Source organism: Schistocerca serialis, chromosome 4 (genome assembly GCF_023864345.2).
Source record: "Schistocerca serialis cubense isolate TAMUIC-IGC-003099 chromosome 4, iqSchSeri2.2, whole genome shotgun sequence".
Taxonomy (NCBI): domain Eukaryota; kingdom Metazoa; phylum Arthropoda; class Insecta; order Orthoptera; family Acrididae; genus Schistocerca; species Schistocerca serialis.
Window position 1 is genome coordinate 600,975,286 of NC_064641.1, and position 13,450 is coordinate 600,988,735.

General features: G+C 37.7%; 1 protein-coding gene across 1 annotated transcript in view; it reads left to right on the forward strand.

Annotated features, from left to right (window-relative positions):
- Positions 1-13,450, forward strand: part of LOC126475380 (cyclic GMP-AMP synthase-like receptor) — a 268,982-nt gene that overhangs the window by 179,869 nt on the left and 75,663 nt on the right. The window lies entirely within an intron of this gene.

Below are 13,450 nucleotides of genomic sequence, written 5' to 3' on the forward strand. Positions count from 1 at the left end.
TCTCTCCAGTTTTTTGTACTCTACTTTCTAAAAATTTTTTTCCAGTAATAATCAATTTGTTTTGTCTTTTTGATAATGTTCCCTATTCCCAAGATATGACTGACCAAAATATCTCAATCCATCTTTTATTTTCTGAGCCTACACCTTTACCTTGATATTACAATAGCTTGAGCCTACACCTTTACCTTGATATTACAATAGCTTATCAACATAAAATTAAATATAACTTGATGCCCTTTCAGTAGCCATACCCAATGGTAAATGAGAGAGCGCATCAGGGACTACATTTTGGGAGCCTTTAATGTAATTAATATCTAATTTAAATTCATGTAAACATAATACCCATCTCATTATCAACTATTTAATAATCTACTTTCCATCAAATATGACTACGAAGTCTTTCGCGACGGAGTCCTTGCATAAAAAGTTCTCGGTTTACTTGCCGCGTCAAATTTGGATAAAATCCCAAGCTTTCGATGACTACCTCCGTCATCTTCGTCAGGGGTAAAACTGACTGTCGTGGACCGGTGAGGCTTCCGCTTTTATAAGCAGTGGACGGCTTCTCATTGGCTGGATGACGTCACGGTGAAACCGATGCGTACTGAGGTGGCGGCCTCTATATCCATAGATTTTGTTTGCGCGCTTTATCCAGCGTTGCTTGCAGCGCCATCCATCGCAACAGGCGGAAAACTGTGAGGAATGTAAGAAGTCTCCCTCTGCGCTCTTTCTATATCAATTGCGCGCTTCCATGCATTGCTGAGTGCATAACCGGAATCTCTGTTGAAATTATTTTCACAGAGTCTAATTTCAACTGCTTCCCTGATGACAGAGTCCCAATAGTTTGAAGCGTGAGCAAGTAGTCTTGTTTCATCGAATAAAATCTTATGTTTATTTAACAAACTGTGCTCAGCCACCGCTGACTTCTCTAGATACCTGTATTTCAGGTGACGCTGATGTTCCACACTGCGATCGGCGACAGTTCTTATAGACTGGCCCACATAACTTTTGCCACACTCGCAAGGAATGCTGTAAATTCCCAGTACTCTCAGGCCAAGATTATCTTTCACGGGTCGCAGCATTTCCTTAATCTTCCTGGGTGGCCGGAAGACTGGTCTGATTCCTTGCCAGCTCAGGACTCTGCCGATCTTGCTGGTCGTTGCACCGCAGAATGGTAGCTGCGCGATGTGTTGGTCCTCTTGATCTGTTCGAACAGCGTCCTTTCTTGGTTTCTTCGCCAGAGTAGATCTGATATCATGATCAGAATAACCATTTTTTATGAATACCGTCGTCAGATGGTTAATCTCGGAGCCAAGATGATCCTTGTCCGAAATAGTCCTTGCTCTGTGTACCAAGGTGTTCAGCATAGCTCTCTTCTGAGCTGGGTGGTGAAAACTACACGCGTTTAGATATAAATCTGTATGCGTCGGTTTTCTGTGCACAGAATGTCCGAGACGTCCATCTGATTTTCGCTCCACCAGTACATCTAAGAAGGGTAACTTTCCATCCTTCTCCACCTCCACTGTAAATCTTATGTTCTGATGTATACCATTCAAATGTTCAACAAACTGCTGCAGTGCCTCATTGCCGTGTGGCCAGATTAAAAATGTATCATCAACATACCTGAAGAAGCAGGATGGACGTAAGGGAGCAGTGTTCAACGCTCGTTCTTCGAAATCCTCCATGAAGAAGTTAGCTATGGCTGGTGACAGTGGCGAACCCATGGCTGTTCCGTCAATCATTTCATAATATTTTCCACCATACAAAAAATATGTGGTCGTCAAAGTGTGTCGAAATAACTTCAGTATTTCAGGAGAGAAATGAGCAGCCAACATTTTTAACGTATCTTCCACTGGAACCTTTGTAAACAAAGAGACCACATCTAGGCTGATCATGATGTCATTCGGACCTATTTATAATGTCAACAAACATTTTTGAGTTAGTAATATGATGGCTACAGTGGCCGACTATAGGTGCTAATAATTTGGTTAAGTATTTTGCCAACCGATATGTAGGAGACCCAATAGCACTAACAATAGGTCTCAATGGAACCCCATCCTTATGGACTTTGGGTAGACCATATAACCTGAGTGGCCTTGGTGCTCTTGGTCGTAGATTCTTGACTAGTTCTTCTGGGAGGCCAGAGTTCTTCAGTAGCTCCCCTGTCCTCCTACTAAGTGCTGCTGTGGGATCCCGTTTAAGAATACGGTACGTGGCATCTTCCAATAATATGGCCACTTTCTTATGATAATCGGTAGCATTGAGGATAACTGTGGCATTCCCTTTGTCGGCTGGTAGTACAACTAACTCTTCATCCTTCCCCAACGATTTCAATGCCAGTTTCTCCACTCTGCTCACATTGGGCTTAGGAGGCTTGGCTGTTGCTAAAATCTGACTAGTTGCAAGCCTTACCTCATCTGCTGCCTCTTGAGGAAGGTGCTGAACCGCTTGTTCTACTCCACTGATAATCTCGGCCACTGGTAGCTTTTGTGGAGCTGGAGAAAAGTTCAGTCCCTTACTGAGAACCGAGATGGTGGCGCCGTCAATTTCCTTGTCGGAGAAGTTGATAACAGTGCGATGTGCGTCGCTGGACCCAGAAGTTCCTTTTCCCTGGTTTAGGCGCACAAATTTATCAGCCTGTTTTGCTGTTGTCTTGCTTAAATTAGCTCGCTGATGTGCAGCCAAGGTCATGTCTACCCATTCCCAGTCCCATGGTGACAAAACTGCAGACAAAAACAGATGGCAACTATATAAAGAGCGAGCGTTGGCATCCAGTTCATACCTCGTATGATGTATCCTCTCCCTGACGATCGCATGACTTGTCTTCCGCAATATTATATTCACTGCAGCAGTTCGGATGTGATGTTTGACAACTGCGATATTTGGTACAACCTCCTTGTCACGACAACGTTGTAGAAAAGCCAGATTACTCAGCAGCTGTGACTGTTTCAAGCACAGCTTCTCCAGCCGACGAACGCTGCGCACTACATCCTCCCCGTAGAGGAAACTAATATGACTACGAAGTCTTTCGCGCTGGAGTCCTTGCATAAAAAGTTCTCGGTTTACTTGCTGCGTCAAATTTGGATAAAATCCCAAGCTTTCGATGACTACCTCCGTCATCTTCGTCAGGGGTAAAACTGACTGTCGTGGACCGGTGAGGCTTCCACTTTTATAAGCAGTGGACGGCTTCTCATTGGCTGGATGACATCACGGTGAAACCGATGCTACTGAGGTGGCGGCCTCTATATCCATAGATTTTGTTTGCACGCTTTATCCAGCGTTGCTTGCAGCGCCATCCATCTCAACAGGCGGAGAACTGCAAGGAATGTAAGAAGTCTCCCTCTGCGCTCTTTCTATATCAATTTCGCGCTTCCATGCATTGCTGAGTGCATAACCGGAATCTCTGTTGAAATTATTTTCACAGAGTCTAATTTCAAATACCAAATACCAAAGTCTGACAGACTGTGTTTATTCAAACAATGGAAAATCCTGGCTGAATAATGAAAATGTTATGAAAAGGATAGATTGCTACTCACCATATAGAGGAGAATTTGAGCCACAGACAGGCACAAGAGGCATAACAAAAAGACACCTGTACATTTTTTGTGATCTGCTGTGGTCTCCAAGAGCAGATCAGCAGGATGTGACCAGGTGTAGTGTGCAGATGTGTTGGGACAATGTCCAATGACAGCAGTCATTGATTGTAATAGAAGACATAGACCCAAGGTCAAATGTGTTTTCATATATATATATATATATATATATATATATTATATATAAAAACAAAGATGAGGTGACTTACCGAACAAAAGCGCTGGCAAGTCGATAGACACACAAACAAACACAAACATACACACAAAATTCAAGCTTTCGCAACAAACTGTTGCCTCATCAGGAAAGAGGGAAGGAGAGGGGAAGACGAAAGGAAGTGGGTTTTAAAGGAGAGGGTAAGGAGTCATTCCAATCCCGGGAGCGGAAAGACTTACCTTAGGGGGAAAAAAGGACAGGTATACACTCGCACACACGCACATATCCATCCACACATACAGACACAAGCAGACATATTTAAATATGTCTGCTTGTGTCTGTATGTGTGGATGGATATGTGCGTGTGTGCGAGTGTATACCCGTCCTTTTTTCCCCCTAAGGTAAGTCTTTCCGCTCCCGGGATTGGAATGACTCCTTACCCTCTCCTTTAAAACCCACTTCCTTTCGTCTTCCCCTCTCCTTCCCTCTTTCCTGATGAGGCAACAATTTGTTGCGAAAGCTTGAATTTTTTGTGTATGTTTGTGTGTCTATCAACCTGCCAGCGTTTTTGTTTGGTAAGTCACCTCATCTTTGTTTTTATATATAATTTTTCCCACGTGGAATGTTTCCTTCCATTATATATATATATATATATATATATATATATATATATATATATATATATATATATATATATATATATTGTGTGTGTGTGTGTGTGTGAATACCATAATTGTGTTGGTAGAAATTTTAGCGTTTCAACTCCATGAGCTAAATTTTACAGCCTGGTGATGAGAGCAATATCTCTCAAAATATATTATCAAGTTGTGTAGGACAAAAATTGTGCTTGAATGCTGCCAGTTATTATTGTAAGAACATAACAGCTCTGAGGAAATGAGATACTAAGAGTTATAAATGAGTTTTGCTATTTGGGCAGTAAAATAAATGATGAAGCCACAAAAGAGAAGACATAAAATGTAGACGAGAAGTTGCAAGAAGAGCATTTCTGAAGAAGTGTGCTTATCCACATGGCCTCTGGTTTGTGGGGGGCTTTCATCTACAATTTGTTTGATTTCAACTTACTAGTCTATCATATTTTTCTATAAAGCAGTGCTATTTATAAAGTTCAACCTTCACTCACATTTTCCATAATCTTGAAAGGAGAAGATATGTACTAAGATTCTGTAAGTTGTAGCCCACAATTTAGGCTTATAAAATTGTGCAAAATTATGCACCAGTAAGATAGTTTATATTACCTTAAAGGAAAAGAACACCACTAAATTTTAACTCAACAATGGATTGGAAGGCTAAACTTTGAATTCTATGCAACCTTCAGATCTGGTGCCAGCATAAACGAGTTTATACACGTATACAAAAATTAAGGAGCATGGGCACCATGGCCAAGGTAACAGTATGTGGGATAGTGGTAACCAAGCATTGTACTGTATGCAGAAGCAAATGCTTACATGAGTGTCATTTAAGTGCTATTGTACCTGAACCTGAGAGAGTGTAATTAATACAGAAGCAAGTTGTCATATCAGCATTACTTAGTTACTATTCTACTGGGAGCTGCTGGGAAGAGGCACTCCAAAACTCAAAGCATAGCACATACTTCATATGATATTGTAGTCACCATTATATGGATTTTATAGATAACATTTAACTCAAATGGCTAAGTTTTTAATGCCCGTTTGCTCTAGAAGGTTGGCATTCAAATATAAGGCTAACAAGCATAGCATGAACAATTTACTTTCTGAAAGTACGCATATACTTTTGCATAATTTGTAATTACAATATTATTTTCACAAAATTTGTAAAGTTATTGGCACCGAAAAGTACATACAATTATTTGCACTTAAATGTTGTTCCAAAATTGCCTTACAGATTTAGTGACCTTTTGTGTAAATGATTACATTCCCAGTTATTAGTACAATGATAGCTGAGAATTAGTTGTAAAGTGAAAATGTTTTCTGTTGAAATGTTAGCACTGAAACTACTGAAGTGGTATTGTAATATAACTTGTGAGCCCAGCAGTGCTTCACAAGTATGTACGAGAACTGGATATATGTCCTAATCTGGGATATCCCTGCAAACTGTGTTAGGACACAAATTTAGGCTCCTTGTTGCAACATAGCTGGTGCTGTGAAATATTTTTCATTTTTTAGATACTGTGTGATAAGAATATGAACTGGTTTTCTAAACTATTAGTGAAAGGGCACTTGCAATTGACGATTGTCAAAACATTCTGATCATGGATCAATTCCAACATATTTGAATGTCCAACTTTGTGCCTTCTTTATTGTTACTGAAAATGAAACATTGATTCACATAAACTGAATGAGTAAATTGATTGGGGTCATTGTATGAAGGGTGTGAGAGGGATCTCTCCAACTGCTAAGTATATCAGGATAATAACGTCAGTGACATTATTTTGCATAGTTTTAATATGCAAATGAGTAGCCTTATAAACTTCTTGATGAAGTAGTAGTAGTAGTAGTAGTAGTAGTAGTAGTGGTATTCTAATCATAAGCCAGGAAGCCATAAACACAACTTTCCTAATATACAGGTTTCTGCTGAATGTTTATTAGAAGAGTATCGTGTAAACATTTGAAGTAAATAAGGCAATAACTTTTTAAGATTTTTGCTAAAAAAGTTTTCCATTTATTTATTAATATATGAGGATGTGATGAAAAGTAATGTCTCTGGATTTTTTGATGTGAAAGTTCTTAAATCTTTTTAAATAAAACAACATAATTGATTGACCATTCATACAGTATACCACAGGAGTTTACATACAGGTGTTATAGCTATTAAAATATAAAGCTGAATGAAAAGGCAAACAGTCTGCAACAGCTGTTATTTATTTATTTACAGACATTGCAGACTATTGGAGTATTTGTTCAGTTTTATATGTTAATAGCATTAACACCTTAATGTAAGCACCAGTGTTATACTGTATGAATGGTCAATCAATTACATATTATTTTCACTGTGGCTGTTCTAGATTTAAAGTTTTCTGTAAATAAAACAAATTTCATTAACATTCTACATCTTTATTTCCCATGTCTACATATTCATTGCTCAACATAGTTTCCTGGGTGAGAAACACATTTCTCCAAATGAGAGACCAGTTTGTTGATACTGTCACTGTAGAATGATTGACTTTGTTCACTGAGCCACAACCTCATCTCTGCTTGCACCACTTCATCACTATCAAAGTGAAGTCTTCAAAGGTGTTCTTTAAGCTTTGAAAACAGATGAAAATCAAATGGTGCAAAGTCAGGACTGTATGGAACACGATCAATGACAATGAATCCAATGCATCGCATGTTACGTGTGTCAATACAGTCATAGCCACTCACAGCGTCACATTACATGCAGTGACACCTCTTTTACTGGTATACACGTCATAACATTAATCTTACTGTTCTGGTCATATTTTTAAAATAATAGAATTTGATTAGGCATTTTCTCCCATTTCTGCACACCAAAGTGTCTACATTTATGTATATGTTGTGAAGTTCCTTTCCTAATTTAGCATTATTGTTCATATATTTAACTATGATGTTCATCTCATTTGTAAATATCAGAAAATTCACTTATATGTGTACTAATACTTGTTTCATTAACACTTTGTCCACAAACAATTTTAGTGTCCCTCTGGCAGTATCAATACAATTTTGGCAGTTTATGATTTAATTTAGGAAGCAACCATTACAAGTAATGTATATGTTTACTTAATTTGTAATGAGCAAGTTGGTACAGTGGTTAACAAACTGGACTCATATTTGGAAGGACAACGGTTGAAACCCGCATGCGGCCATCCTGATTTAGGTTTTCTGTGATTTTGCTAATTCACTTCAGGCAAATGCTGGAATGATTCCTTTGAAAGAGAATGGCCATCTTTCTTCTCTATCCTTCCCTAATGCAATGGGACTGGTTACCTTGCTGTTTAGTCCCCTCCCCCAAATCAACCAACCAAAACACATAATTTGTACATTGCATCCAGATGATAAGACTTCTTTGTCCTTATTGGAGGTGGGTTGGGGTGAAAGAAGATGAAATGCTGTTATTGTAGTCAGTCTTAAAGCTTTCCATGCCGTTTACAACCCATTGCAGTATTGGTACCAGACAATTACAAACGATAAAGAATATTTGACTTATCAGAGCACACAAGTCTGTGTAATCAAAAGATACAGCCATTTATGTCACATATTTTGACACTTGTATACCCACTTATCAAAACCTATAGGATACTTCCCGTTGCCCTAGGATGATGAAATTGGCAGCATCGGGATTTCACTGTACAGCCAAACAAAAGATCTGAAAACTGTAGGTTTGTAATGAAATCACTAATTCTTTTTTCCTGACTTTCTATTCACTATGGTCCCTTGGCAGTGTAATAAATGTAAGCTTCTAAGTCAATGCAGTTGAAAGATTTGACAATTTATTTTGTGTGTTTTGATTGTCACAGTCTCACTCATCAAAATCTATAGAGTACTTCCCTAGAATCGCAAAATTTGGCAAGAATCAAGGTTTGTGCAGTAGAAGTGAAGAAAAAAGTCTGAAATTACATCACACAAAAAAAATTTATTTTGTTATTTGTGATCGGATTTCAATATTAAAATTAAAACACAAAGGAATTACAGGATTGGCCGTGAGTAGGCACTGATTTAAATGACTGAGGGAAGCTAAAAATTTGTGCTGGATTGGGATTAAAAGCCAGGTCTCCTGCTTACTGGGCGGATGCTCTTACCACAAAGCAATCCGAACACTGGTCATTGCAGCTGCACAGACTACCTAGCATGTCTCCTGTCAGACCCAAATTTTCAACTTATCCATGTACTACTAAGCAGTGCCCCTGCCGATTATTATCATTACTCACAATATTTCATCAATTCCTGTAAGTGTTCGAGCCTAGTATGCATCCACCATGAAGAGACCATTTATATATATGTAGTGTCTGTTCTTTCAAACAGGTATGATGTTCTTTCAAACATATGTGAGAGATTAAAACATGTTTCTTAATGCCAAAAGTATGCCATATACCTCAAACTTCCTTCTGTGGTGATAATTATTTTAATCTAAACTCTTAAGTTACCTACAGCAGAATGACCTCACTACTTTTAGAAATGCGAACTGCTCAGACTCTTCTCTGTGACCCTGGAACATCCTTCTGTCAGTATCAGTTGAACTCGCTGGTCTAGTATATTGTAGGTGGTCGTTTAGACAGCAGTCAGAATCTGGCTGTTACCATCAGCTATCACTGCATATCTCATGCATTTGCTCACAGATTCCTGCAACGGCAACACTTTCAGTTAAAATCTTGGATTTGCACAAATAATAAACGTGGTTGTGACGTAAACCTCAGCAACCTCCATCAAAGTTGACTAGATCAGTGCTTATTTCTTGACCCTTGGATCTCCATTTTTTTCTATAATTGTAATCGTGTAACCAGAAATGGGATTATGCCTGTTTTATGAAAATTTGGTTTCAGAATTTGCTGTCGCACTCAGAAAAATAATTTTCACCAGTGCTTAGGACACATTAATTATCAGACTTTGGAACATGAAACAGTTATTTTCTTTTAGTTGCGGTTCATTTACTGGCATAAGAGAAAAACTGATTCCCTTTAGTCAGCTGAGTGTCTTATGTAAATGACGATGTTTATTCTCAGTTTTGGTAATGTGTTGTCACAGTTTTTTGAGGATTATCGGTGTGCTTCTTGAGCGAGTCATAATGATTCATTTACTCCCTTTTCTTTTTAATATTTCCTTTTAGCAAGTAATGCATCAAGATATAAATACTTCCAAGAGATAAAATCACTTCATTGTCATAAGATAAAGTATAATTGCGTGGGAGTGTTCTCAATGCATTATAATTTATTTATACTTCCAGCACAGGTATTGTTATTATGTATGTAATGTATCATGTAATTTCAGTGTGTGTGTGTGTGTGTGTGTGTGTGTGTGTGTGTGTTCTTCATAATGACAAATCAAAAAGTGAAGTGTTTCAGGATAACATATTATACTGCAGATACACAATCTTTTTTCATTTATTTTATTACTACAGTGAGCTGTTCTCATTTACAATAAAATTAAACAAAATACAATCAAGAGATTTACAAAGTATATGTTTCATTTAATTTAATAACACGTAACTAAAATGATTTGGATACATAAAAAACCACTTTAACAAATATTAAATTGGAACTACATTTCCTCACCTGCAGTGGTAAAGCTCCAATAACTTGTTCAAATAACTAAGTGGAAAGCATTGGGTGATGCCATCAACAACTGCTGATATTTTGATGTCACCTGGCTGCATTCCTGTAAGTTATTTGAACATTGTATGCACTGGAAGAAACTAAGATTTCACTTCAATATCTTGTCACACTGCAAAACCACAATAAAATCTGACATATGCTTTTCAATTGAGAAGATAACATTTAAATAGGTCACAAACACATTTGCTTAAATTATTGCACCACCTATAGCAGCTGTCAGTATCACATTATTTTTGCAATGCTGTTTTGAAAATGACTCACAGTGTTTTTGAATTAGATCTTTGTGGTCTTAACAACAAAGGCAGAAAAACTGTGGCCCCCAATCATCGTGGCTGCTCTCCATTGGCAGCAGTTAAAAATTATTCTTGATTGTTGTAGGTGATGGTTTTACTTCATACACTCCACATACAGCTATTTCAGTGGCCAGAATAATAATGTCCACTCATTTCTCAAAGTTTTAACCTGTACCACAAAGAAAATGTTTGTGAATGCAATAATTTCCTCAGAATCCATAAAATACACTATGACTTGGTCTTCCTCCAATTACTGATTTTGTTTTCTTCTGTTTCCGTGTCCTCTTTTTAATCATCCTGTAAAATGATGACATGAAGGGGTGTCCTTCAATGGTTTTGATTTTTATTGAGAGTTTAGCATATTTTTCTTTCATTTAGCAGCAATATAATAGAGTAATAACTGGTAGCAGTTTTGTCTTTCTTTTCATTTTGAATAATGTTTCTCATCAAATAAAGTTTCTTGTAATGATTAAATGTCAAAAAGAAGAGACCATTATGAGATTAATCATTGACAGTAAAAAAACAAAATTCTTAGTTATTAAGTCAGAGATGACAACCATTGGTTGGTAGAATAGATGTTTGTGTTGTTTCCTCTTAATCTCACATTTATTTATTTATATTTTTGTTACTTTTCTTTCCACAGAAGATTATCAGTAATTTCGTACTCACAATTACAAACAAATAAATTCACTGAATACTATAATATTTTCTTTCCAAGAAACCTTCTTATATTGTAATTTATTGGTTGCATATTACATCAATTTACCTTTGAATGTGTAAAATACAAATAACATCATTATGACAGGACCATATTCCCCACCCACCATTTCTGAAGGCTCACTAAAATTTTCTTGAATTGTAATGTCCTTACTGCATGTTACATCAATGTACTGTTCTCTGATATGTACAACAGAATAACATCAGTATGAAAAGATCATTTTCCTCATCCATCAGCTCACAAGGCTCATTAGACATTTATATTACTTTAGTCACAGAGCTCAGTTACAAAATTTCTCTTATGTGTTGTATTTAATTACTACAATAAGGTACAACAAGGCTTTTGACAACGCAGATCCTATCTTCTTGTAATCACTGGCTGGCAGGTTAAAAATCACAGTAATCAGCAGTGCAAAACTCCAGATCATTAGAGAAGTACATTGTTGCATTGTCACAGTCTCATAAAATATGTATACAACAACAACAAAATTGTCAGGATGTTTTTAAATAATTCTGATGCAAGTACATTGAATTATAATCTTTGAAATTATTTATTATTGAATTATAAATTTTTTAATGTTTGTTTGATGTCACTCAGGTAGGAATGACATCAGTGTTACCATCAATATTTACAACACTACACAAGCGCATCTCAGTCTGCAAGTAGTTGCACCATGCTCTCGTAATAACTGCCAAAACAACTCTTCAACATATGGAATGAGCTCCTTTGGCATACTCACTGATTGCACAAAGTGATCCTTCTCCTCCCTTGCTGCTATTTCTCTGTGTGTTACCATTATCTGTCCTACATTTAAACTGCTGATAATTAAGAGACTCAGTAGACTTTCCTAAAGGTGAAGTGTGCTGCAGTTTTATTTTCAGTTGGAGACAGCAGCTCAATTTTTTTGTAAAGTGGGATGAGTGATTTGTGTCAAGTTCTCCTTGGTCCATTCTTCTCCTGTGAAAGACCCTTAGATCTCTTACTGATTTGCCACTCACAGTTCAGTTCCTCTTCCAGGAGAAGTGGGAAAGTATTGGAGGGAGAGGATAGAATCCAATGGAGAGGATAGTATCCAAGGGAGACGATAGTACGTGAGATAGCGTTAGTATGTGTGATAAGTGACTCTCAGTAGTTTCCCCAGCACACCATTTGCATAACAACTAGGGCGTATCGTGAAATTAACCTGCTGATTCTTTTTTTATTTCTTGATCTGTTACAAGGATTAGAAATTTCCCATAAGAACTAAATCTTCAATGGTCAAAAAAGAGATTTGTTTTATAATGAGAGAAAACACTGCAATAATATTTACTGATTCCTTAAGGTTATTCAGAAATTTGTTTCTGAAACTGTTAAATGTTATGAAAAGGATAGATCGCTACTCTTCTTAAAGCGGAAATTTTGAGTTGCAGACAGGCACAACAAAAGACTGCTAAACAGTTAAGCTTTCAGCCAAAAGGCCTTCTTCTGAAATAGTCAATACACTCGCTTTCATGCAAACACAATTCACACACACAAGACCCCTGTCTTTGGCCACTGAGTGTGGCGTCAACAGCCAGAGACAATGATCAAGTGTGTGTGAGTTGTGTTTGCATTGTTTGCATGAATGTGTGTGTGTGTGTGTGTGTGTGTGTGTGTGTGTGTGTGTGTGTGTGTGTGTGTGAGTTTACTATTTCAGAAGAAGGCTTTCTGGCTGGAAGCTTACTTGTGTAACAGTCTTTTTGTTGTGCCTGTCTGTGACTCAACATCACTATATGGTGAGTAGCAGTCTATCCTTCTCATAACATTGTCATTATTCCATCCTGGATTTTCCGTTATTTGTCTCAAACTGTTCTTTTTTCAAGGTTATACTTGCTAACAGACTCACGTAATGAACATTTAAATATGGGAATTTTATGACAAATGGATACAATATATCTTTCCCCCATGCACCATGGACCTTGCCGCCTGTGGGGAGGCTTGCATGCCTCAGTGATACAGATATCCGTACCATAGGTGCAACGACAACAGAGGGGTATCTGTTGAGAGGCCATACAAACATGTGGTTCCTGAAGAGGGGCAGCAGCTTTTTCAGTAGTTGCAGGGGCAACAGTCTGGATGACTGACTGATATGGCCTTATAACATTGACCAAAACGGCATTGCTGTGCTGGTACTGCGAATGGCTGAAAGCAAGGGGAAACTACAGCCATAATTTTTCCCAAGAGCATGCAACTTTACTGTATGGTTACTTGGAGATGAAGAAGTTTGCGCAGGATAGAGTAACATGGAGGGCTGCATCAAACCAGTCTCTGGACTGAAGACCACAACAACAACAACAGCAACAACTGAAGGAGGAAACAAAGTGGAATAAGATATGATAGTTATAATATACACAAACACAATGTTGTGTTACATCAGTCAATTTTGTATCA